Genomic DNA, 26,498 nt, shown 5'->3' on the forward strand with positions numbered 1-26,498 from the left:
CACTTGGGCCGAATAAGGGGAGAGCAATTACCTGAGCAGATCTGCTGCCAAGATCTGAGGGGTTGGTAGATTGCAGCTGAGGGTGGTGATGAGCAATAGAAGCAATAACTTCGTCCATCTCAGATGAACACATAATGCATGGTGTGCCTACAACACAGCCATGTGCTGTGTAAGTCCAACTTACTACCACAGGGCCACACTGTCTCATAAAGCTGCTTCTAGCAGCTTCCGTGGAGCACTCGTGTGAGCGTGGGCTGCTGAAATGATTCTGAGTAAAATTCAGAAAGTTAAAGGAATAACATTAAGGGAAAATGCAATCTTAGATTTTTGTACTCCTTTCTTAAGAATCTAGGGAGACCACGTGGGTCATCACAGCACATGCCTTCACCTGGATGCTCGGTGTCGCGTTTGAAAGGCCCCACAAAAGTCCTTCACACACCGCCAACACATCGTGCATCACGGAACTTGTCCCAGGCCTTCACAGCCAACTTGAAACCTCCATTAAAAGATCACTAGCTGCAATTATAATGAATCACAGGAAGAAAGAAAGAGAGATCAAGATCTTAAGTCCTGGCACTAACAGGGCATTTGTTAAATAAAACTCATCTTTAATGGTCAAAGCTGTTATTAGTACATTGGTCAGCACAAATATCTTTTTAATCATTTTCATTTTCACATTAATCTTTTAATAGTGAGTGACATCTTTCTAAACTATAGAAAGAAATTGTATTTTCACAGCTGACCATGCCAGGTAAAAAGAGGGCCGTTTTCAAGTGCTAATTTTTCTGAAAATTTAAATTCTCGGGGCGCTCCCATTAGGTAATGGTTGAATCTGCCACCACGCAATCCAGGGTCACTTCCCCAAAGCCATCAGTTTACACAAGGTTTCCCTCAGATTCCCACAGACAGCTGCTGCAAAGGATTCTTGCTTAACTTCTCCAGGCTTATGTGTTGTTTAGTTACTCTTTCAGTACAGCCTTGACCTCCAAGGTCTTCAGATAGGAACAGCGCACGTGATAGCTGGGACATGTTTTCCTTAAGGGTATTGCATTGTGGCCCTTTCGTATGAGTGGATTGAACTTGATTTAGGGGGAGCAGGAGTAGAATGAAAGGGATGTTTCTGTTTCTTAAGGGAAAATGAAGTGAGCTGTATAATCTTAACTGTTTGGTTTAACTCTTGCTGCACTCCCTGGCTTTCTCTAAAGTCGTTTGTCTGCTGGCGGTGACTGCAGAGCGGTTCGCAGCTTCCCCTGCGTTAGCTCGGCGCGGTAAGAGAAGTGGTGTGCATAGGCAGCGCTGCAGGCAAAGCCTTTTATGTTTTAGTGGGGGGTGTTTTCTCCTTTAAAAATGTCAAGCTTAATACTGTGATGCGAAGGAGCAGGGCCTCCATTAACCCTCCCCAACAAGGAATGATCCCAAGATCCTACTAGTTCTTTATTAGAGCAGTGGGGGCTCCCCACAAGGCATCATTTGTTATATTACTTCCACCTTGTAAATTACATTTTCGTGGGGGGGGTGGGATTTTTTTTGTTTGTTTTGGTTTTTTTTTTTTTTTTAATTATGCTCTGGGGAGGAGAGGGGAGGGAAAGGGCAAGGTGCGCCTCTGAATTAGGTCTTAGGGGGTGGGGGGAAGAAAGGAGCATAGTGAAATCCTTTCCATCCAAATATAGGGAATAGAGCAGGCTCCGTAGGGAGAAAGTGTGTTGCAGAGACATGCATAATAAAATAATTTTAGGAGAGGTCTTGGATCGACTACATTTGGATTATTTTTGTTGGGCAGGTTAAGTGCTTTTGGAAACCTATAGTGTTTGCACCTTTATTTTCCATCTAGTTGATCCTTTCTTATGTTATTGGGAAGGATCCCATCACCCATTGCATTCATGAGTACAGCCAGAAAATCGGTGATGCTTTGTGCTAAAATGATTTGATCCACCTCGGAACTGCTGTGCTGTCAGTGCTGAAATCTGTGTGGTGATGAATCTGTCATTCTGCCTCCCCTCTCATGAAAACACGTTGAGGTCTTTGAGCTGGTTGAGGACTACTAAGACTGGGAACACTGATTCTCAAGCCAAAAAGAAGGAATGAATGCCTTAAGAAAAAAAGTGTATGCAGCATCTCTAAGCCTGAAAACATTTCTTAACAGCTTCTTTAGCCAGTATCAGAGTCGCTTCATATTCCCTTTTGCAAGCAGAAATTAAGGCAATGGGGCTAAAGCCTCGTCTGCTTTAGCAACATCTGTCTTCATATGATGTTTACTTGCATGGACATGGTCGCTTCCTCGTGCCCTTCCTGAATGTTATTAACGTAGCTGTGATGCTGTGAAGTGATGTCATATAAATCAATCCGTATGCACCCGTCGTTGATCGATTACGTGACAACTGTTAAATATTTATCTGGTATTTTTCAATTGATCCCACAATTTCAGCATCCAGGTTCCTTACAAAGTGTAAATAATCTTGGTGACCTATACAAATACGCAATTAAATTGAATTTTTTAATATTTGTGTCACTGACTTCAAAGGAGCTATGCTGATTTGCACCAGTTGACACCATGGCCCAAAGCCTCAGGCTCAAATCCAGAGGGTTCACAGCGGAAAGGGTTCACAGAGGCAGAGGACAACCATCTCTGCTGAGGCAGGTTTTGATTTTAATGTATTAGGAAGGTTTTTCAGATCTTTTAACTACTTTTAATAATCATAGTGTTGAAATCATTATATTAAACAGTTGCAACTTCTCCTTATTTATTTCTTCATTGTCATTGGAAGTAATGAATACTGGATCTTTAAAATCCTGCTAAGGCAGGTAGATTTTAATTAATCATGAGCTCTTCATCAATAACTAATTATTCAATTACATTAAAGATAATCTTGTTTTCAGTGAATATCAATCATTAAATGAACTATTGTTTATTTCTAATACCTAACATCAACACTATTAATTCTGTAATTGCAAGTGTCATGAAATGGCCAGAGCATAATAAAACATACATGCCCTGTAACCTCCATATTAAATCAGAATGTCATACTGACAGATACTGTAGTGCTGCAGATAAGTCACCCTCTTTGCAGCCACCTTTTTCCAATTGAAATAGCTGGGATTAAATGAGAAATAAATACTGTCTGTGTCATAGCTAAGCCCATTTGGAAAGGTCTAAAGAAGCAAACTAATAGTTAGCAGACTGATAATTACAGACGTTTAAAAATAGATACGTAGCTATTTATGCTGTCTGGAGTATTAATAACTTTATTTACAACTGGAATAAAGCTCAGCTGGGAGAGCCAACCCATATATGACATCTCCTTGTTCCATGTGGGAGCAGAGGTAGCTCTAGTATTTTTAACCAGTGGAGGTTTCACCAGAAACTTCTGTAGCAGATGTTGTGTCTGTATGCGTGTACAAATAAAGCAACGGAGGTTTGAGAGGACGTTATTGGGCAAAACAAAACCAGTACAGGTTATTCGTTATCCGAACAGTGCAAACAAGATGAGAATATTTTGTTGGATGCACTCATGCAGGATTATCAGCATTTAATAATCTGGGGGCTCGGGGGGTGATTGGGGCGAGGCGGGCTGGCCGGTCGAGCTGTGGTCACCCGGGTCTGAGCCCCCCGAGCTGGGGGCCGGCTGCTTAGTGCCCCCAGCCCCAGGCGAGGAGGCGGTCACCTGCTCCAAGGCTGGTGCCAGGGGTCTTTTAATTCCTCTGTGAAATGGAAGTAGACATACCCATCAGCTTGCCCGGCTTTGCTGCTTCAGCAGGGCAAGCTGTTTATATTATTAAAAGACGGGTTTTTGAATTTGCAAAAGCATTTTTTCCCTGTCTCATTCGATCTTTCTGCTGCAGCAGCGTCTGCCGTCGCGCAGGGTCTGTGTGTGTTGTTAATAGACAGTCATGGAGAAGGCTGGCGGAGCAGAAAGGAGGGAAGGGAAAAAGAAGGTCCAACCCTTTTCCATCCGCAGCCCCCACCACCCCGAACTGCCCGGTTCAAACGCGGGCAGGCGGGCGCCCTGCGGAGCAGCCCTGTGCTCAGCGAGCCCGCTCCCCGCGAGGGCACCCGCAGGGCTCGTGGGGTCCAAGCCCTCCGTTTCTATCAGAGGCAACGGGCCTGCTCCGCAGCAACGTCACCACGGGCAGAAGCAGGGGTGTGAGGGAGTAGCTTCTCGTGTCGATCGTGCCGCCCGTCCCCCGGAGCAGCTGGTACCCCTCCCGCTGTTCTTGAGGGCTCACCGCCTTCTCTGGCCGGTGCTGCTGGAGCGGCAGCCGTTGGCCGCGGTCTCCGCGGGTGCAGATCCTGCATTTTGCCTCCGCGGCCGGCGGCGGGTTTGTGCCCGCTCACATCTTCTGCCGGCGAACGGGCCGACTTCAACTCACGCGTCTGCGTTCGCACCCCCTGCACCAGCCAGGGCTGAAGCTCCCGGGGGGCTTCCGACGGCGAAGGGCTGCCTGGTGGGGCTGCAGCTGTGCCTCGGCTGGCCTGGGGACACTCCTGGAGACCTCAGGCAGGAGGCCCATCGCGCCTGGCCCTGCCTCCTGGCAGGAGGAAGGTGCCAGCCACGACCTTGAGCAGGAGCCTGCATGCAACTTCGGCTGCTGGCTCCTGGCAACCACACTCTGGTTGCACAGCTCCAGGAGGAAGAGGGTAGGATTTCAAGGGATGTAAACCCTTGCGTCTCAGGTTTCTGGAGTATGTGAGAAGTAGCTGTAGAGTTAATGAGTGCTGAGGCACCTCTTAGCTTTCTTCGCTATCCGATGCGTGCTACCTTAGGACTGTTGGTGTATCAATGAACAACAAGGGCTTTGCTTATTAGATTGGTATAGCAGCATGTAGTTTAACTGCTTAATCAACAGGACTGCTCATGAAGTTGTGACAAGCTTGTCCTAATAGCTTCACCCTGCTAGAAGCTAATGGGTTCATCCCAAGGAAGAGAGCTGGCTGCACAGCAGAGCGGCAAGTGAAAAAGCAGAGCCACCATGCCACAGCTTAGCTGTAGGACGTGAGAGCTGGAGTGGGTGAGAGAGACAACGGCATCTTCAGAGTCAGAGGAGATGTGGGCCAGCCTTTTGGTGCACGGCTGCCCCTCTCACCCTCTGCCAGCTGGCACTCGGATCATCTGCAGAAGCATATGCCTGCCCAGCCCTCTTGCCAGGGAAGGTGGTAGCTTGGGCTGATCTAAGGAGAACAGAGCAGTAAAGGGCACAGTGAGCAATACAATTGTTTCTTTCATCAGTATGGTAAGCTTTTAGTGAACTATAAGCTGAAAATATTTTTCCCTTTTGATTCAACTTTGACACGCGCTCAGACATGACCTATAGCGTCCATGAACGTAGAATCATGGAATCATTTAGGTTGGAAAAGACCTTTGAGGTCATCAAATCCACCCAGCACTGCCAAGCCCACCACTAAACCATGTCCCGAAGCATTACGTCTGTGTGTCTTTTAAATCCCCCCGGGGATGGTGGCTCAACCACTTCCCTGGGCAGCCTGTCCCACTGTTTGGTGTGGGGCTGCTGAGCAGCACCGTAGGAAGCGTGCTGAGCGGCATGCCATTCGTCCCCTGAGCAGAGAGGGGAGGGCTGGTTTCTTATTTGGTGAGTGAATGCTGGCCAACGTTACTTGAACTCCTTGTTTCTGACTTTTCTTAAGTTCTGACTTGCTCGAAGACCACAGCGTGTTCAGGTGGTAAATGGAGCATGCTTATATTTCTCTTAATGGATGTTTGAGATTCTCAGCTGAAGGGCATTAGGGAAGAGAACATATTATTATAATTTTATTATATCTCCTACTTTTTCATGACATTAGGGAAAGTTCATAGTAGTATTTCAGCATCAGCCTATACAAATAGTATTCAGAAGCGGTATTTTCAGTCATGGGTACCTAACGTTAGGCCCCTAACTCTATATTTAATCACCTAAATAGGTGCCTAAGTTCATAAGAGGGACTAACCACCATCAATCTCCATCAGCGTGAATGAGAGCTTTAGATATTCAGTGCCCTTTAACACCAAAACATTTATTTATGAGGGTTGTCCTAATCTGGCATCTCATGTTAAGCATCAGAGTTTGAATATGATATGTTATTGCTGATTTTGTCATCCTGATTTTGCAATCAGCATTTAACTACAAAGAAGCACTAACTGTCAATGTAGTTTATGCAGTTATCAGAGACAGCTGGTTTCTCTTTGGGGCTTCTGCTTAAATCATCCACTCCAGGAAACGTAATTCACATGTTTAGCAGTGTTAATGTAAAAAATACTGTGTATTTTTGAATTAATCCACGCCCTGAAGTGTTTTCTGCATCTAGCATCACTTATCTTCCCCATCAAGGTGCACAGCAGTGAGCATGGCCAGGCTGTTATTGCTTTTACTGTATTCTAAACACGCACAGGCATACACACACATCTGTATCATCAAAATCTGGCAAGTATTTGTTGTTGTCTCTAAGAAGGAGTAATACTCTCCTACAGTGTGCAATTTATAGGCACTAGTTTTTGCTGCCTCTTATTATAAAAACAATTCATCTCATTGCAGAATGTGTGCTTAATTATAATTTGCCAATGCCCTTGAGTTTTTAAAAATCTAATTTATTGTTCAAGTGTACTGTAGCCAATATTATCTGGTGACAAAGCACAAGAATTAGCTTAAGGAGCTGATTTTTCTAGCACTGAATTTGTGATCTGTGACCTTACGCAAGACATTTTACCTTTTTCATGAGTCAGCTTCCCCATCTGTTCTTTAAAAAATGGCTGGATATTACCGGGTGAAAGGTGCCTTATTTTTATTTTGTTAAGTATCAGAGCACTGGGTACATTCAGCACATTATTTATAATACACAGCTCTGCATTTGTAACACCTCATCATATTTGTACTTTTAATTTGGCTTTATTTTTGCTGTCACTGCCAAACATCAGCCACCCACCGCTTAAGGACGCTGATGCCGGTGGTAGCCCGTGTCACATCAGCGGCCCAGCCCCAGGGGAGCGGCGTAGCCCGTCGGCACTGCCCGCGGTCTCAGGGCTCGGCCACAGCAGAGCAGTGGGGGGGTGAGACCCCGTTCCCTCTCGGCGTCTGGCTGGGACCGAGCGGCCGAGCACACGGGCTGCGCCCACCGAGCTCGGCCGCGCTCTTCGTCCCCGCCAAGGGCCGCCCTTCACCGGCCGTGCCGAGGGAGGAGAGGAGAGGAGACGGGGGGCTGCGTGTGATGGGAAGGAGAGCGAGAGGGCAGCTTTTCCCTCCGAAGGCACGAGCCTTCTCCACTCCGTGGCAGCTTCGGGTAGCCTGCTAACAGCTCGGCGCTGCTGCCTCTGTTGCAGGAAGCTGTGGATGTCGTGTGGCTGGCCGCTTTCGCAGCAACCCCAGGGGTATTTGCATGAACAGTTTCTCCCACTGCTGACACCTCGGTGGCCTCAGGAAGCTGCCCCCCCCTGGCTCGTAATAGGATGTCGGCTGGATGAGATGAAACAGGGCGTTTAAACGAACCACTGCTGTTTTTCAGTTCTTGCTTGCATTCCTGCTTAGCTGTGTATATATCGTATCACATAATGCACCTACGTCCTGTGAGGCATATGTAGTTCATAGAAGAATATCTTTGATGGGAGTATGCAAAGAAATTCCACTATTTTTTAAGCAGAACTGCCCTGGAAAGTTTGCTTTGCTGCTGAGAGCATTGGGATTTTTTCTTTTACAGCTGCATGAGCACCACGGGGGGAACACTGTGTGCCCCCGGGGTGCACATAAACTCCCGACCCTACTTAAACTCCGTGGCACGGGACATCGGGCACACGTCAGCACCATTTGTGTGTTCAGCACCACCGTACCAAGCTGTGTGTTATAACACATCATGCGTCGCCGGCCGGCCACCGGTCCGGCCACAGTGTCGCAATCGCTGGTCCCGATCGCTTCCTGCCAAATAACAAACACAGCCTGTCGTCCCTAAAAATAGAGATCTTCCTTACTGTGCAGTAAGCCCAGTGCCAGCACCAGAACCATACCTCTCCGCAGTCTGCTTCAAGTCTTAAAATATTTTTCTCCTACTTTCTTTCTGGCATAAAGCACAGTTTGGGAAATCTATTAGAGCTATTCATTTTGTTTTGGGGAGCGCAGGGGTTCCAGTGTTATATTAACACAGTAGCTCTGCTCAATGGCAACATCTGGTTTTCAGTGAGGTTTAAGGGGTTTTTTTAACTCCATTTTCCAGCTGTGTTGACTCAAGTCAGGAGGCAGTCAGCCACTTGTGAGGGTGAAGTCTCCAAACACTTAAAGAGCTGAGATATTCTTTGAAACTCCTGAATCTTGGAAAATTAGGGCAGAATCTGACAATACCGATTTTTCCTCTGGAGCCTTCCAGCACTCACAGTTCTGGTTCCAGCCAGGACCAGGAAATTAAAAATCTCATGGAAACTTTTGCAGCACTTTCAGGATGGCTGTAGGTTAGATCTGCGCGGAGGCAGAAAGCGCAGGAGGGAGGCTTAGTTTTCCCAGGTCATTTGTGTTGTGTTGTTCACGTATCCTGAGAGACGATTTACCCACCTTGAGAAAACACGTACGTCAAAAGAATAAAATCCACATTGTCTGGAGCAAAGAATGGGAGTGCGGCTTAGGCGTGGAGGCGTTGGCAATTCCTTCGGCTCACCTGTGTCCCGGCAGTGGGGCCAGCCAAGAGACTGGTGGCTCACACCGCCCGCCCGCCTGGTGTGCGTTATAAATCCCGTCCCTTTGGGGCTCTCGGTAGCCGGGCGTGGGTATGCGCCGGTGGCTTGCGCTCCACCAGAGCGGGCAACGAGGGGCCCGAGGGGCACGTAAAACGTGCTCCCCGGCCCCGCAGCACCCTGCTCCATCCCAGGGGAAGGATGAGGGACCCGCAAAGCTGTGGCTGCTGGCGGGGTGGCCCCCCCTGCCACCTCGCCTGCTGCTGGCATCCCCGCTTCCTCCTCCCCACCCCCCGACACCCGATTTTTGTTTGGCTCTCCAGGTCTCTCCCCTTTCGCTGCCTGCCCGTTGTTCAGCTTTCCGTCGCTCGTGGTGGTTTTGCCCCCCTTTTCCACTTCTCAGCTCACCACGCTCCCCCTAGACACAAGAGCGGGCCGTGCCGCCCAGCCTCGTGAGTCGCACGGGAGACAGGGGCGGGAGGGCAGCTTGAACGCTCAGCATCCACAAACGTGATGCTTGCTTTGGCTGTGGTCAGTTTTGTGAGGGGAGCTCTGGGGCTCCTCGGTCCTGTCCCTGACTGAAGCAGAGGGGCTGTGCCAGCTTGGGACGGGGGCTCCGAGCCCAGACTCGGCACCTCCGGCACTGCCCAAGCCCGGAGGGACTGCACTGCTGCAGCAGAAATTTGCCCAGAGGCAAAGAAGGTGGCACAGGTGGCCCCCGCCGGCTGGGACACCTCATGTTCTCGGGTTTAAGTATGTTGCCCCAACTTCTTTTGCCCTATTCTCAACCCTCCTTTTTTTTTTTTTTTTTTTTCTGAAAAAAATCCTAGACTAACCTAGGAAAATCAGTCTGCAGAACAGGAACTGTTGAGTTGTTTTAGGGTTAAGTTACAACTGTGTTATTTTTTTTCCATGCATGGTTTTTCTTTTTTTTTTTTTTTCCTTTCCCAGACTGCTTGAGTCCTAAATTCCCCCTGTAAATCTGCTTTCTGTACCATCAGTTCTCAGAACAATGAACCATTTGATATACCTGATAAGAGTTAACATGAAAAATTAATAAATCATTTGCTACTGCCTTTTCTTTTTTGCTGTAACTGGGTGTTGGTCTATGAAATGAAGGAAGTTACATTGAGCAGGAAGTTTAAAAATGCTTAGACAGATGTCATTAAAAAAAAAAAAATCAAAATTGGCTTCCTGCCAAGTGACTGTAATTAAAATGATTCTTCTTAGTGAGAAAAAAGCAGATGCAAAGGGAGGTTTCCTGTCTCTCAAAGTAGGAAATACAAATAACTGCTAGTCTCTCCTTTGTGTGCACGCATGTGTGTTTGTGTGAGTGTGAGTCTTAATGTAGGACTTGGTTGCTTATTTCTGAAGTGGCTTGTGATTGAAAACTTTAGTCAATACCATGTGGATGGGTGCTTTATTAATCTGTCCTTTTTTTGGTCTTGTTTTTAAATTAGATCTTTGTTGAAAAATAATATATATAAATTGCAGTATATAAATTGCCCTTTCTGTATTACAGATTACCGAAATGGCTGCTCTTACAGAAATGAACAGTGAATTTCTGTGAACGGTGTTGAAGGAAGAACAGGATGTGGGTGGGTGTACACATGTGTATATAGCTATACACATCTATACACATCGTATAGCTATAGCTGATAGCTATATTAATATAGAAACGGAGGCAGTTAATGCCATACAACTTCCTAGCATACATGGAAGTACACAAGTATAAAAGTGCTTCTGTCAGCATAACTTCTTTTTTCCTGTACAAGCATCTTTAGTTTGATATAATGCCTTTGCATTATACTTTAATTTTGTTTTAATTACAAAGGTTTCTCATCAGATACAATTATACCAATTCTAAACCAGTCTATTAGCCAAATTAGGCAAGTCTACCATCAGGGGATGTGCTTTATGGCTCTTTTCTGTCACCACTGTTTAAAAGGGAACTGATTCCTTTTCTCTCCTATGCATAGATAGGCTAATGACTTACACAGGTTGAGGAAATTCTGTCAGTCCATTTACTGTGTTTTTTTCAGATGTTGCACCGATGTTTGTAGTTTTGTTTCTTTTTAAAAAGAAGTTCCTTCTGAGGAATCGCAGACGAGTCATGGGCATGGGTTTCGGTGTTGAACCATGAGAACTGGTAGACAGTGGGGGAGCAGTACCCCTTGGCAGTTGCTAAGGCTCTGACCTCCTGCATCGGTTTGTGTAGAGTATGTTCCATATACATACCTGGATGGGACATTATTTGCTGCTTTTAGCAGCCCCGTATTTACACAGGTGAGATGTGCCCTGTGATTCTTCCACCAACTCTCCTTTACGAGCTGTAGTTATTGCATAGCTGCACTGAGATATATTATAGCATAGATACAGTTCCCTGGCAAACGCCTCCTGGTAATACTGTTTTTTCTCCTCGCTGTATTGGGATAAATGAGTCCAGTGAAAGGAGTCAGTAAAAGTGTGCTTGTACTGTCATGGGTTTTCCTGATTTACTATGCTATTTAATGTTTTTAAGTAGACTACGCCTAAATTTACCTCCACCTGTGAAAGTAAGGTTTGGCCCCAGCACCATTCTGCCAATCAGTGCATCCCCCTCTAACACAGAGCGAATAGCCTATCAATACACATATGCTGCATGCTATACAAACTGCACAGAGTACAGGTGTGTGGGTGCAGGGCCTTGGTTTGATTTTAAGCACGTGAAATGAGGAGTAGGAGACAGCAGATGAGCCCCCCAGTGTGTTTGGGGGGCAATGACCACAGGTGGGCATACCTCTCCTTTTCCATGAGCGCACTGCAATACAAAGGAATAGCTTAATTTTACTGCTGTTTTCTTCAGGACTCCACAACCACTCAGCTTCTGTTTGTGGGCTGACTGGTCTCAGTGCAGTAAGATACCTGCAACAAGAACCACGCTTACATTGATAGAACCTGCCTGACCTGAATAGCAGAAGCTGGATGGCATACTGGTACAGCGTGTACTGATCTTTGTAAACAATTCCTCCATGATTTTGGCACCTTTGAGTGGTTCTGGAAAACTTTATTTGGAACAGATAGCAGAACTTACTTCAGTATTTTGAGTTGCCAGATTATCTGGCAGGAGAGCTGCTAAAAGGAGGTTACAAGACCAGCTAAAAAGAGTAAGTATATGCCTGCCCCAACCAATAGAGCAACTGGCACCCACTGGGCAGGAGTAGCGGGGATCTGAGAACATGCAAGAGGAATATGGACACGTACATCCTATGGTCTTGCAGTGCTGTGAGACCCAAAGAGAGTTCTTAATTGCTCAGAGAAATATAGAGGGACTAGTCTGAATGGGCGAGTGATGCAGGCTTTGGAGGTAAGACCAGGTTACAAAAGCTATCCCTAAGAACGCTGTTGGAAACTTCAGCAACAGCTCTTTCAGAAAATGAAACAAACATTTTAAACTCACAATCCCCTTTACAGCGCAGCCCAAGGCCACAGGTCATCTGTCTCTGCCAACCCTAGGATGTCCCCAGTAAGCACGTGTTTAAGAACTGCATTGCAACGAGCCTTCTTGTGTCTTGAAAAGAGATTCCTGTCTCTGTTGAAATCCAGAGGCCCTGTGAAAACGTGGGGAAGGTCAAATGTGCAGCACAAACCATGAAACACCCCGTGTTGCTCCTCCGGTCCTGACTCTGTGCTCTTCTGGAGGGCAGTTTGCCTCAGTCTGATCCGGTTGGGTTTGCAGTTGTGTCTGCTACTGCTGGGAGAGGTGTTCCAAATGCGCCCTTCAGAGAGGGCCCGGCAGCCCGCTGGAGAGGTTTCCCTGCTGCTTCCCGAGTGCCAAGGGGAGCCGGGGCAGGACTGAGCGGCCGCTTCTGCAGCAGCACCCACAGCTCCCCGGTTCTCCTCTGATGCTCCAGGCTCTGAATCAGCACATGCTTGAACGCCTGCCTTACCTGAAGCTGCAGAGCCGCTACGTGGGAAGGATAAGGCAGCCTCTGCTGTTGGAGGCGATGCCTTCCCCGCGTGCTTCCCCCAGTGTCTGCACCTGGGGAGATGTGCTGTGAGGGGAAGGGAAGGAGGCCGCTTTATTTGAGGCAGGTAGAGGGAAGACTGATCCTTCTTCTACTAAGACTGTCAGAAAATGTGCCAGTGTTTCTCACTCTTGTGCGGCTCTGCTGCAGGCATTTTGCGAGCAGAAAAGGAAAGCAACAGGGGGTTTTTGTTGGCATTTTGGCAAAGCATTTTCATGAGCACGGCTGCCCATTGAAGACATCTGTTTAAGTTCCCAACCCAGGATAACAAGCAGATCTGGGCAAGCATTCAGGGCTGTGCTGTTCCAGCAGGTTCGCTTTACGTTTTGTACACGTGAGCCGGGGGACGAGCAGCAGATGCCCTGAGCAGGCCTGGCCGGTGCTTTCAGCTGAAACACGTGCTTCGTGTCCGGCACATGGCAAGGAGATTGCATTCCCAAGGAGCTCTTTTGAGGAGTGCTAAGTAAACAATAAATCTCTCCACAATGGAATTTATTCTGAGCGAATTATCAGGGTTAAAAAAATACTCTGTTGCTTTCAGCTCTTATCTTTGTTTACCACATCGCCAAGGACAGTGACCTGCCTTTGTGCCCTAATGCTGAACTGTCAGCAAGAGGGACGGGAAATGCTGCCTCCTCCATAGGCTCAGCGTATAGGCTTAATGAGAAGAAAAACATCTTAGCAGCGGTTGTTGGCTTTGCTCGGTTCGGTTTATTCTCTTTTGTTGTCCTACTTCAGCAAACCTAGATAATCTTAGAGAAAGGCCTTTGTGCCAAATCTCTGTGCTCTGTAATTTAGCGATCTTCAGATATTTAAGCATTATTAAGACGAAGTCGAGCTGACAAAAGAGCCCATATCCTTTCATTTCCCACCGCGCCGAGCATGCTGCATCCTGTCTGGAGCCTGGCCGTGCACAGCGCTCTCCGGACAGGAGCCGTCTCTCAGCTCAGGCAAGGGGGGGTGGCGCTGACACCAAGCAGAGCTCTCCGGCTCTGTCCCTTGCCGTGGCGACGCCGGGTCCGCGGGAAGCGCCCCCATCCCTGTCACCTTATTAATAACTCCCCTTAATGAGATAAGAAATGCATAATGGGAAAAAATAATCAAACAAGGAAGCACCATCCAGGCTGGAGCAGAGGTGTGCTGGAGCGGCACTGCCTTGTCCTAACAGGCTCCCCTCTGGATTTTGGGGAGCGCGGGACATGAGAGCAGCACGAGCCCAGCTTCTGCACCCTGCCCCGAGCTGCAGGAGCCCATCCCGGTGTCTGATGGGGGAGCGCTCCTGGTGCCCACCCTCTTCCAGAGGCGCCGTAGCAGCAGCAGCAGGTTCCCTGCACAGTTCGTAATGTGAGACAGCGGGGGTGCAGGGAGAATCCCCACGGGTCCCGGCCTCTGACTGGGACCCAAGGGCATCACAGATAGATAAACCCTGAAAGCAGATCCCTTACATTTCAAATTACAGCTATTTTTTCCATGCAAAGGTAGGCAAACAGAGAGTTTCTTTGCCTGTTTGTTGCTGGTGTGTGGGTGAGTGTATAACTCCCATTACTACTTTTTCCCCCCAGCAATTGCACATCATAAAGCAAAGCTTTAATGGTGGGTTAAGTTCATTTCTTTATTTACACAGAAGGAATGTGTAAAATTTCTGTTCTGGTAGCCCGTCCACAATTTCGCTGTCCGTTCAAGATTTACCTTTGTTTCATATAATAACAGTATTAACTGCCAAGACTTACCTTACTCATGACTTAAAAAATTAAAAAAAAAAAGAAAAAAAAAGCGGGGGAGTCAGTACTGTGTAATGATCAGGCTTTGAACAGGAGCATCATATGCTGGCTGCCTCTGAGCGTGCCAGCAGTAGCCACACAATCTCATGATTAAGGTTTATCGGTCTTATTAAAAGTGCTGGAGGAGAGGAAGAGACTTTCCCAAATTCACTCGGAAAGCTGCGTCAGGACTTGACCTTCTGACTGCAAGCCCCGTGGCTCCGCCACACAACAACTACTCCCTGTGCTTCTCCTGCCCTCACAATAATGTGCCTGGAATCTGACCCCGCATTTCCCGCTGTCATGTTGGTATCAGCTGGAGATAAATGAAGCCTTTTGTTAACTTGTTCCTTGCTTTGCGGGCTGCTTTTCTCTTCTGCTTTAAAGCAGAGCCAGTGGTGATGTGGCGCCGAGGCAGAGATACGTACACGTGCCGTCAGCACTGGCTGGAGCATCGCTTGTGGTGGAGATGAGACAAGACTCCATTATAAGGAGTACAAATGGGATTTTTCTATCGAGTCCGCTGGAAGCAGGGAGCAAGCTATCATCTTGCCTGACTCTTCAGCTCCCAGCCTGTGTGGTACCAGGGAGTAAAATTGGTGACGTGCGTATGCAGAACGCAAAAAAAAAAAGTCTTCTCACATCCTGACCTAGATAAATAGGACTTGGAATGAATTTTCTGACTTCACAGCACTGACACTTTTAATCTTCTGAGATTTAAAGATTTCTTATTTTTTTTTTTAGTAATTTTTATACCATTTCAAATTGATGGATGTGTTACAGAAAATACACATGCATACATGTGTGCGCACATGAAGAGAGGCCAAAAGTACTAATACCAATCTCTCTTACTGTGCCATAATGTGAAATGGGAAGCAAAAGTGTTAGGAAAAGCAGTGGGTATGGACAGAAGTGCAAGATGCTCTGGTTCTTCTGAGCTGCATCGCAAATGCCTTGGGAGCTAAGAAAGGGAAAATCACAAGGTTGCTCTAAGTTGCGCTGGCAGAAGGCAGGTCTAAGGATGCAAGAGGTGCAAAAGGGAATCGCATCCACTTGCAGTTTTTCCCAGCATGTTTCTTACAAGAGGTGTAACTCAGGCAGAATATGATCCCAAGTAACCTGCTTTCCAAAATATTTTCCTTCATAATTGATCCAACCACACACCTCCCCCCAACCCCCCCCTTTTTTTTTTTTTAGTGCATTATAGGTAATATATGACTGGGACTACCAAGGTGTTGCATGATGTCATTTAAGCTAGAGCAGCAAAGTTGGAATAGCAGCAATGTGCCATTGGCTTTGTGATTATCCTGCTTGTTCACTAGAAAGAATTGTAGGTTCCTTTACACACATGGAAGTCAAAGAAATAATAAGCACCCTTCATCAGTCAGATAGTTTCTATTTATACATTAGGGTACGTGTGGGAAGCATGAAGTCCTGTTTTTTCTCTGTTTTTTTTCTTGCTGATTTTCATTTTTTACTTTTTAATTAAATTTCTTCATTTAGAGTCACACAGCTGTCTGGGCTTCAGCCATAGATAAGTGGATCTGCGTATGACAGCAGCAACCAAAATTTATCTTCCTTTTCCCTCTCTCCCCCTCACTTCCTCCCTTCCCCACCCCCCCTCTAGTACCCAGCAGAAACAAAATGCTATATATAGACCCAGCACAGTTTCCCCCCCAATTACTTTGTCTGCATGTTTCAATTTCGTTCTGTGTCAGGCTTTGCCAAGGTACCAAGTTTGGCATTTTCAAAAGGAGGTTGGATGCTTAATCCCTGAGGCCCCTCTTGCAGTAACATCCCCCCGCCCCCGAAACACGCGCTACAAAACAGTGGGCACTCTGAGGGGTAGCTCACGCTTGTGTGATGTTTATTCACGTGAAGTTCATGGCCTTGTGGACTTTTTTTCTTTTTTTTTAAAAGGTCTGTGCGATTCTAGCCGAGTGTTAGCAGCAGATGGCCAAAGGGCAGGCAGGGATGGCCGATGGTGCTCTCTAAATGGAATATTACCAGCATCCTGCCATCTCACTGCAAGTCTCTGGTATTTGTTTTGAATTCTCTCAGATCACTCAACACTGAAGTCAGGTGTGTAACCAGAATCTCATCTTTCATTATTGAAACAAAAAACAACCAGTTAAAAAAAAAAAATAAAAAAAGGAAAAAAGGTTTCTAGTTGAAAAGGTAAGACTGAAAACATGAATCCCAGTTCAGAAGCCAGAAGGCAAATAAAGTTCAAAATATTATTTGTCATAAATCTCATGTGTTTTCCAACCAATTTCTAAGTATGTTGGAGCCTCGCTTATAATGTTTGAGCAGTCGGAGTTGGTAATATTCTGAGTATGCCTAGCTGCTCTTGTGTGTGCAACAGGCCCTTTACAGGAAAAGCCTACAGCTCTGCTCCATGCTTGTACTCTCGGAAAACCCCTCCCCACACATTAGCCCATCTATAGGTGCCTGTAGATTTTTGTGCTACAACTCGTGGTAAAAAGGGCAAAGGATACCGTCTTTTATTAGGTGTTTTATATGGGCAAAATTGCTAGTGAACTCCCTGCAGAACGCTGTGGTTTATGCACTTTTCTGGCTTAAAAATGTCTTTCATGCTGAATGATTCAGCAGTGTATCGCTCTGTGGGTACCACCTCGGTGTCTCCATGGCATTGAGTGGTTCCATCTCAGGGCTGGCTCAAACGCAGGTGGGTATCGCGGTGCTGACCACGGTCCTGTGCACCCCAGAGCTTTTGCGACTTGCTGCAGGACAGAGCTTTGAAAAGGAAGAAGAAGAGATAAAATACTAGGTATTAAAGTAGTGTGGCCGTAAGTGAAATGACAGCACAGAGGGGAGGTGTGGGGAATTGTAAGAATGAGGGTATCCTTGGAAATACAGAGGTAAATGAGTGAGGTGGCCAGGCACTGAGACAGGACAGGGTCAGGTTCAAGAAGCAAAAATATCCTTGAGAAGCAAGAGAGAAAGAACAGCAAATTGGTCTTCACACCAGGATCGTTGAGGGACTGTGAGGTAATAAATAAATAAAGGCCAAAGCAGCTTACTCATAAAGCAGAAAAAATCGTGAGCAATACTTTCCGTTTGCCTTCCCTGTGAAGTCTTATATCATCCTAAAACATGCTAGAAATGACCTTGCTCAGATTACAGATGAATTCTGCATTTTCTCACTGCTGACCCTGTGACTTCATCCTGCAGCTTTCTGAGCTGTGCTTTTTTCCCCCTCACTCCTGTGTGCTCACGAGGACCGGTGGGTCAGTGCGTGCGAGGGGCGATACCCCTGGCGATGCGCCGTGCCCCCCAGACAGCCGCGCTTCCCACGCTCCGTCCTCAGCCCGGGTCCTCTTACTCTGTGACTCAGACCTGGGCTGAGGGAGGCTGTGAAAGATGTGGCCTCCTGAATTGAATGCTGTTCTCCATAATCTCTTCTCCCATATGCATCTTTGCGTGTCAGAAGGACCCAGGTCTCGGTTTCTCGTCTTCTCTTCAGTTTTCATGGATCACTTGGACACTGGTAATTGCAGAAGAATTCCAGATTAAAAAATAGATGGTTGGTTTTATTTCCTGGGATTAAGGGCAGGAAGGCTCTCCTGGGGGAGTTTTTCCGCTGGCCTTTTTTTGATTGGAAACGTTCCCAAGGTTTGAGTACGGTGTGCGTGTCATTACAGAGGTCCAGTTGGCCCTCACATAACCTACTGTGCCTATCGGTGTAATCGGGACCAAGTCATTGTGTGAAGTAAATCATAAGCAGATGGGCAGCCACGCCATGCTGCTCTACAAAGAGTGGAGGAAAGCAAAGACACAAAACAGCGCCAGAACATGACACCATGATGGCTTCACTAAATCTAAGCGTGAACAGGCTTAGGGAAATTTCTGTGTTCCCAGATGGAGAAGAGATAGAGTAAGGGAAGAAAAGGAAAGAAATCCTTGAATAGGCGTCTGCCAGGATTCGTCGCAGACAGCTTTATCTGAATATCTAGAGAGGTTTGTCACAGGATAGTGTCATAGTAGCAGACACCCCTGCTCACAGCCAAGCTCCCCGCGGAGCTTGGGGTAGTTTGTTTTGGACTGGCGTGTAGGGTGGGTTTTTTTTTCTAAAGATCCTCTTCATGCACTGGAGGGAGAAAACACAAAAGCTGTTTCGAGTGCTATCGAGTTTTTTCACATAACAATAATAAATTGCTTTGTTGAACCCAAGGCAGTCAGCACTTTCCAGAGGGAGCAGAAGAGGAAAAAGCGTTGAATAGCTTTGGTCAAAAAATAAATTTTTTCCCCTTTCTTTCTCCATTTTTAATGTTTTCAGCTAAAATGTGAGAAGTTTCAACAGGAACAAACTTTTCCCTCCTGCCCTGTAGAAAGGCCATATGCTAAAATTTGGAGCTAGGACTGGACGTGGCTTTTACCTGTAGATTTTACCTGTATTAGGTAGGAGGTGTAGAAGTCGACAGCAAGGAATTGGAGCTTTGACGCCAGGAAAGCTTCTTTACTTTCTGTACTTTTAGTACCATCGGTTTCTCAAGGTCAGGGTGAGCCCTGAATTTTTACCTTGGCAGCTAAATCCAAACAAAGCTCTGGTTTGTTTAAGATATATTTAGATGCCATGCAACGGATTTCTTTCTTTTTTGGTCATTTTAAGTCTATGCTTTTGGAGCAGTGTTTGCCTGTTTACTCACAGGAGTCATGCTGAGGCTGAAAAAGATATCAGACTACTTGTGAAGGCTTAAACTGGTGGGTGCTTGACTCTTAAAGCTGTAAATCGTTGGTCTCAGTCTTCAGCACCTCTGCTGGCCCCTTGTGCACAGGGAGGGAGTATTTACCAGGAGCACCTCACACATGCATTTGGAAGATGACCAAGTAATTAATGTTTGCTAAACGCTTCTCAAGCCCCAGGGGAAAAGCAACTATGGAAAGGCAAAGTTTTATTATTGTTGTACTGCACCTAATGTACATAAAATGTTTTCAAGGCATCAGGCACTACATAAATGTTGTATGGTATTAAAACTGACCTGCCCTTGTCGGAGCAAATAATAATTACACTGAGTGATGGGAGAATCTTGCAGTTTCTTTGCTGTGAATGTTTGCCTGTTTACTAATTCAGAAACGGTCTCATCCAGCAACGGCTGAAGCCAATGACTTAAGCAGCCACTGGCTCAAGCCCATATTTAAGTATCTGCAGAAGGGCGAATTACTGAAGTAATTTGTTTTGTGTAAAGCTCTCCTCTCCTCACAGGTTGGACTGTGCTCTCCAGGGCACATTTCCCCAACCTGCATGCCTGGGGCTGAGTCACCTCTCCGTCCGTAAGGCTGCCAAGCGTACGAGGCCATAGAGATGAGGAACGACCAAAGAGGACCTCACTGCATAGCCCATGTGATAGCCTCTATTTGCAGCATGAAAATTCATGCTGGTGCCTTTTAATATAAACGTAACGTGAGGAAATGAACATTTGATTAAACTAAACACGCGGGCCTTTTATATGCAAGGCCCTAATTTAAAGCACTGTCACCTCCATACAGAGAATACCAGCTGGAGCAGGAATGATTAAATTAAATCATCTGGCTCTTATGTGATACCATGAATGTCTGCTGAGAGGGGAAGAAAATCCCTCCTCTTTATTCCTGTAGATCTGCAGCAACCACCAAGGGACACTTCTATAGCAGGAAGGATTAAGTCTTGCACGAACTTCAGTGCTTAATGTGCTTTGGACTGGTGACATGCCCTTCGGACAGACCTACTCCAGTTTTATAATTCTCTTTCTCAGCCTTTTGGGCCTCTGGCAGTCCTTTCTCCTGTTTAATTTCCTCCTTGCCTCCCTCCCACCGGGATCCTTCACCATTCAGCATTTCTGCCACCCAAGTAGAAATTTTGATTGTGTCAGACAAGTGTAGAGAGAGAGACTTTTGAGCCTCGGTGGGCTGAGGAGAGAACCGAGGGGGATTTCCTGGGGGCTGAGTGTTCTTTAAGGAGGCGAGAAACGGGCAGTCGCTGCTTCGGATGGGCTTAGCCTGCCACGGCGCACGGCCGGGATTATCTCACACCCACGAATGGCAGGAGCGAGGCACGCGTTGCGCACAGGTGGGGAGCCGCTTCTGGAGACGAGCTACTCGTCCCCACCGAACCTAAGTGAAAAAGAAAATAGTATAGTGAGGGTGCTTGTGTGTTAAAAGCTGCCTGGCTGGGCACCGCCAACACCCTGGGGAACAGCCCCCTCCTTCGTGACAGCAGGGCACCCCAGGCACCCAGTCTCACTCCCAGTTATTTATTTGCTTTTTGTTCAAGGACACCCGCTTCTCTTGACATGGGAGTCTGGGACTAAGTGGAGTTGACAGATTTACAAAACCGATATTGAAGCAATTTCTTATATTTTTCCTTTCTTTTCATTTGTACTTGCCTCATAATGAATTTCCTTACCGATTTTCTTCTCTTTTCCTGCCATTTTTTTTTTTTTTTTTTTTTTCCCCAGATCTTCTACCTGATGGCACTCATTCTGTTCTTGCTGATCACCATGTGTCAGTAGTAATGTAGGTGGAAGAGAATTTCTGACTGTTTTGGTTGCAGCTTTTGTGTTTATCTGTTTGGTTTGGGGACACTGTTCAGTTTCAGGAAGTATTTTTATCTCACAGGAATTTCCTCGTGAACGGTGATGCTACAAAGACCTTGTTTTAGCACCGTGAAAGCTACTGGAGGTAGTGCAGGTCTGTCTTCCGTCAGGAGAAGTCTTTGATTTGAAAAGCAATGTAACATTAAAGAGAGTTGACATTGGTGTAACCTTATTCTCTCTGGCTCTTTCCCCGGCACTACTGGGCACGCGCTTAGAACCGCGTTTTCCTCTCCCTTACGCTGATACAGCCCCAGGGATCTGCGTGGATTTGCACCACGGTAACGGGGGGACTTGGCTGCAAGGTCTGCGTGTAACGTGGTTACGGGTGCGTAACTGGGGCGCCGGCCTCCCCCCAGCCCGCCCGGCGCTCGGCACCCCCCTCTGCCCGAGCTCCTGCCAGGCGCGCGGGGATGCCCGGCGGGGCTGGGGGGGCGACGGGCAGGTGAGCTGAACAAAAAGCTGTAATGCTAAAGATATTTGGCTTGCCCAGTCTTCGGGAGGAGCCAGGAAGAGCTTGTTTGGGGTGTCTGAAGCACTGAGCGCTGCTGCAGCTTGGGAAGGGCCCCGATGAGCAAAGTGAGGCGCCCAAACCCAGCGAGCACCCGGCATGCGTGGGGGTGGGAGCCTGCATGGCGCATCACGAGGACCCGAGCAGGTGAGAGGGGGGGCAGGAAACCCGCGTGGAGCAACGAAATAAAGGGAAAGCTTGGGAGTACGCGCCCTTGCTTGCTCCTGGGGGGAAGAGGCACGAGGAGGTGCAGCTGAGGACTTGCTTCAGTGTTAATTTCTGGGAGCATGTGAGAAGGCACAATGCTGCTGGTAAGGCTTTAGCGCTACTAAGGCGTGCTGTAAGGATTCAAGAGGAGAGGTGTTAGGCAGCTCAGGAAGCCTCTTGCTGCTGCATCTTAATGTGGAAACCAGGCTTGTTGTTCTATTTTTTGTTCCTGAACCTTGTTCTCAATTCTATAGTCAAGAACTGAGTGTTTTGCTAGAAGATACCCTTCTATAGGCCTCCGTCACTGGAAATGGCCAACAAACACTTGGTGATTTTAGGTAGGCTCTTCTCGTGTATCTCAAAGCAACACCTTCTGCCGTGACCTGCCTCCTGGGATGAGTAAGACTCTGGAGCTTCAGGATCCTGTTTCCCCAGTGGCAAGGGCTGGTTCTGCCTGGTGCCATGCCTCAGAGAGACTTTTCACTTGGCAGGTGCAGACTGGATCACAGACAGCAGGGAGAAAGATTTTGCAATAAGCATTGCCTGAGGACTGCCTTAAGAATATTTTTAGTATTTGGTCCAAGTTCTGAGGATAAAGCCAAGAAATTTTACTTCATTAACTTTGTCCCTATTTCACTGCCTGACATTGTAGGGAGGTTTTAGTTCGGTGCTTTACAGGTATTCCAGCATGTTGTTGTGGAAGTGGTAAAACATAAGGCAAGCTTTCTTTAAGCAAGTTAAAGATAGGTGCCTGTTGAACCATCCCACCCCACTTTTTCACTGATCTGCATTTTGAGTGCTGCCCTGTCTCTAACCTTTCCTTTCGTGATATGGTTGTTAGCAAGGTTGCCAACCCTAAGTTGACATCATATTCTTGCATTTCTTCCCTCTCTCCCAGGCCGAGCGTGGCACACGGGCTCTAATTCTGCTAGGGGCCAGGCAGCTCCTAGAGGTGACCAGAGAGGTCAAAACCCCAGGCAGATTCTTTGATCTATCAGCAGCTTTTGATGCATTTGTTCTAGAGACGTCATTGACCTGTTTGTGAATCCTAGCTGTGGCTGTGGTCTGAGTAGCCCTTTCGGCAGTTGGACAGGGGGGTGAGTGAGAGCCACCGGCGATGATGCTGGCTTGGTTTTGACTCACCGCCTCCTATCCTCTTGCAATCCAAAGTCTACATTTTGAGGGAGAGCCAATGTGGGCTGTGTAGCTATGCATACAGATAACTCATGGATCTGCATCTGCACTTGAGTAGATCTGCACGTCATCTCTCTGCCATGGACTTTGTCACAGTCACACCTGCCCAGGAGGCATTTGATTTGGACTGCAGTTTCTCAGAAACCACAGCCGGTTCAGTCTCAGGCCATGACTCAGCAGCGCTGGGTATGAGGAATGTGGTCTCTGCAGCCTTTGCTGCTTCCAAATTGATTTCAGGTGCATGCCACACTGTGTCAGCTACACAAAATTTTCTCTGATTTTTTTTTTTTTTTTCATTTCTGGCTGCTGAGCACCACCAGACCATGACTGATAGGATAAGTGAAAATCTCTTACTCGCTGATGTGTACTTGGATTACCATTTCCAAATCAGAGGTGGCAGAGGAGGATCTGTGCCCCACTCGTCCGCTACCCTGGGGAGAAGTTAGGATCTCTTCTTAAACTGTCGCTGAAGATGGGTTCATGCTGGACGTTGTATGGAAGCAACTGAGGTGCAGGCATATGTTCCCTTCTGCTGACTTGGCTGTGGTGATGCTAACCACAGCCAGCAAAGAGGAGCGAGCAACTGGGAACAGTAACATCTCAAACTGCAGCAGAAAGATGGGCCAGACCTCTCCTGTCAGCACTTGGATTCCCTTGGTGTTCATTGAGGAATTAAAAGTTAACTGAGGGTGGTGGCAAAAAATAGGTTTGCCTGCCTAGAAAACGTTAAAGCCAATACTGAAAAGCAGAGGTGGATCTGAAGGCAGTTATCTCTCTTGGAATTTATGTGGGGATTAAAACACGCATCATCCTTGTAGCACACAGACAATTTTATAATCACTGCTGGTATTTCACCTCGGGGTACTCTGTGGGGTGAGGAATTAATTTCCCACCTTTTTCTAGGGAATAGAGGCCTGGGATTTGCTGTCAGTCATAAAGGAGAGTCTGTGGCCAAGCTAGATGCTTTCTGTACCTCGGACGTGATTGAATGGTCTGGGATGGGTGAGGGTGTCCCACCACACCTCCGGAAATCAGACGGGGGAAGCATGCATGCAGGGAGATGCCACAAGATGTTTCATGGCCATTTCGCTTCCACAGCAGCAGGAAAAGGTACTACAAGGCTGTGCAAAGCATAAGACAAACTGCTGTGCAAAGCAGTGGCTGCAAAATTAAAATATAGGATGTTTTATTACATGCAGTGTGGTGCCTTCTTTCTGCCCCCACATCTCTACTTGTTACAGAAAGGAATCTCTTTCTTAATGAAAAAACACCCAACCTTGAGTAAGAGTCAATGTAGACTTTTTTTTTTTTTTTTTTTTTTTTTTTTGCAGGGGGTTAAAGTGGCATCTTTGCACAACACCACCCCCCACCCTGCAAACCTGCCAGCAGTTGAAAGATATAAATAGGGACATTTAGGAAGAAAAGCATATTTAAGTTCCTTTGAAATGTGCTTGGCTAAAGGAATATTTTGAAGAGAGGGAGTGGAAAAACAAATGGAAAATATTTTCTCTGAAAGGGAGAAAAAAGCAACAAACTGTCCTTCCAAAATAGAGATACTTGACTGGTGCGTACTTTCCGCAGCCATAGGTCAGACCTTGCAAACAACTACTAAATTAGGTCCAGCTACTTTGATGCTAAAAGCATGGAAGTGCCAATAATTAGATTGCGTCAGATGTAGGAAATGACTGATGTGTCTCCCATGCTCACGATAGCAGAGTTCACTGCGCTGCCATTTGACCGACCCCTTTTTCTTTATGTAAATAAAAGGAATTTTCTTCTGAGGAAAATCATCTGGTTTTGCACCTTTGTTTTGTTTTCTGAACTGCTAATCCCCTGAAGGTATAGAAGCTATTCGAAAGAGCAAATCAAAGCTCTCATAATTTACTGTTATATTATTTGTTGATGTACGGTTTGATTTAGTGGCTACTTATTATATCAGGTTACCATATAATTATCTTAATTATTGACTCCAGAAGTAAGTAGAGGGATTATGAGAGAGACAGGAAGGCCCAGTGGAAAGAGCATGGCTCAGAGAATCGAACACATCGTGGTGTGCTCTTGGCTCCACCGCTCATTTACTCTGAGCCTGAACTCTTCCCTCAGCCACCCTGGCCATGAAGTCGAGGAGGGATTGCAAGGACGGGACTCCGATGCTGACCCAGGTTTCAAAGAGATGCAGGAGAGCAGCATAAAAAATGACAGAGGGAAGTTCTGAAAGAGTGATGTAAAATTAACAGAAAAAAAATTTAATACACACCATAGCATGCATTTACGTCAAAGAGTAGAGCACCTGTGTGGTCATGGGGAAGGGTAGTTTTGCCACAAAAGGCCGGAAATTTCAGTCGGATCACAGCTCATTTCCAGCCTCTGCTACTGATTTCCCATGTGCAATCAGGTAGCCCTCGGATCCCTTCCTGCAAAACAAGGATGATAAAAATCATCCTCCTGTCTTTGATTTTAGCTGTTCAAATTACTGGAGCACAGCTCTTCGTATCATGGGTTTCATGACATCGTGGCCATTTGTGGCTTTTAGTCGCCTAGTCCTTTGTCTGATAACCATTGACCTAAGCCGGAGGTTTGAGTTGGTAGGCACTACTGCGATATAAAAGGCTGTCGGTGCAGTCTGTGCTTCCTGCATTGGTAATATTTGACATATACAGACAAAATACTTCATCTATTGACAAGCTGAGTTGCGTCTTTTTCCCTAAGAGTGGAGCAGACGCACTGGTTCTGCTCAGCCTGTGCAAATTACTTTCTCTGGTTTTGCTTTTCTTTCCTGAGCCAAAAATGGGGGAGAATAGAATGTATCTATTTCCTTCTTAGAAGAGATCGGTTAATGTGAAATGGTGCATGGTGGCTTAGTGCTGAATAAGTGGGATACCCTAATCCAGCAAGGTGTCCTCGTTCTATTGTACGCCTTTTCTGCATACCATCTGGAGTTGTTCTCTGCTTAGTATTTTCAGTATGTACCATATGTTTTTGCATGAAAATTCAATAAAATATGCATTATACATGAAAAGTGCTGTAGTAAATAAAGGAAGGATGGAATCTAGTCCCCTTTGTGAACGGCAGGGGCCCCAAATCTTCATAAAAGGTTTAGTCTAGTCTGACGTCGGTGCTTTTCCCCAATTTACTCTGTGTCAGTCTTTAGGAGATGCTCTAATTTATAACAAAACTCTGCTTTCCTGATGGGGTTATTAGATGTACTTTGGCTGCCCTCTGCTGACAGCACTGAATAAGGCAGGGAAAATGTCCTTTTTCGAAGAAGGTAACAGTGGGAGAAATTATCTGTTCGTCCATGTGTTGAGTCGTGTCCCTGCTGCTGGTGGTCGTCCGCGGTTTGGTGTTTCTTGCTGTCTCTTTGCTGCCCATCAGAGGGGCAAAGTCGTCTGAGCTACAGCCCTGGTGGGGTTTTCGTGCCCACCGCCCCTTGCCAAAGGCCCAGTGGTTTTGCAGACTGAGGGAAATGTGGGCTCAGGCACTGATTGCCCGCCACGCAGAATTAAGCAGCGTTACCCAAGGAGTGGCCCTGGGAGGCAGCAGGCTGCCCTCCCCACGCACGCTCCCGATCCTGCTGGGGGGAA

At 46.7% G+C, this 26,498-nt stretch overlaps 1 protein-coding gene across 1 annotated transcript in view; it reads left to right on the forward strand.

Annotated features, from left to right (window-relative positions):
* TBXAS1 (thromboxane A synthase 1) overlaps window positions 1-26,498 on the forward strand; it is a 243,562-nt gene that overhangs the window by 207,182 nt on the left and 9,882 nt on the right.

The sequence above is a fragment of the Tyto alba genome, unplaced genomic scaffold (genome assembly GCF_018691265.1).
Source record: "Tyto alba isolate M040663 unplaced genomic scaffold, T.alba_DEE_v4.0 Super-Scaffold_21, whole genome shotgun sequence".
Lineage (NCBI taxonomy): Eukaryota > Metazoa > Chordata > Aves > Strigiformes > Tytonidae > Tyto > Tyto alba.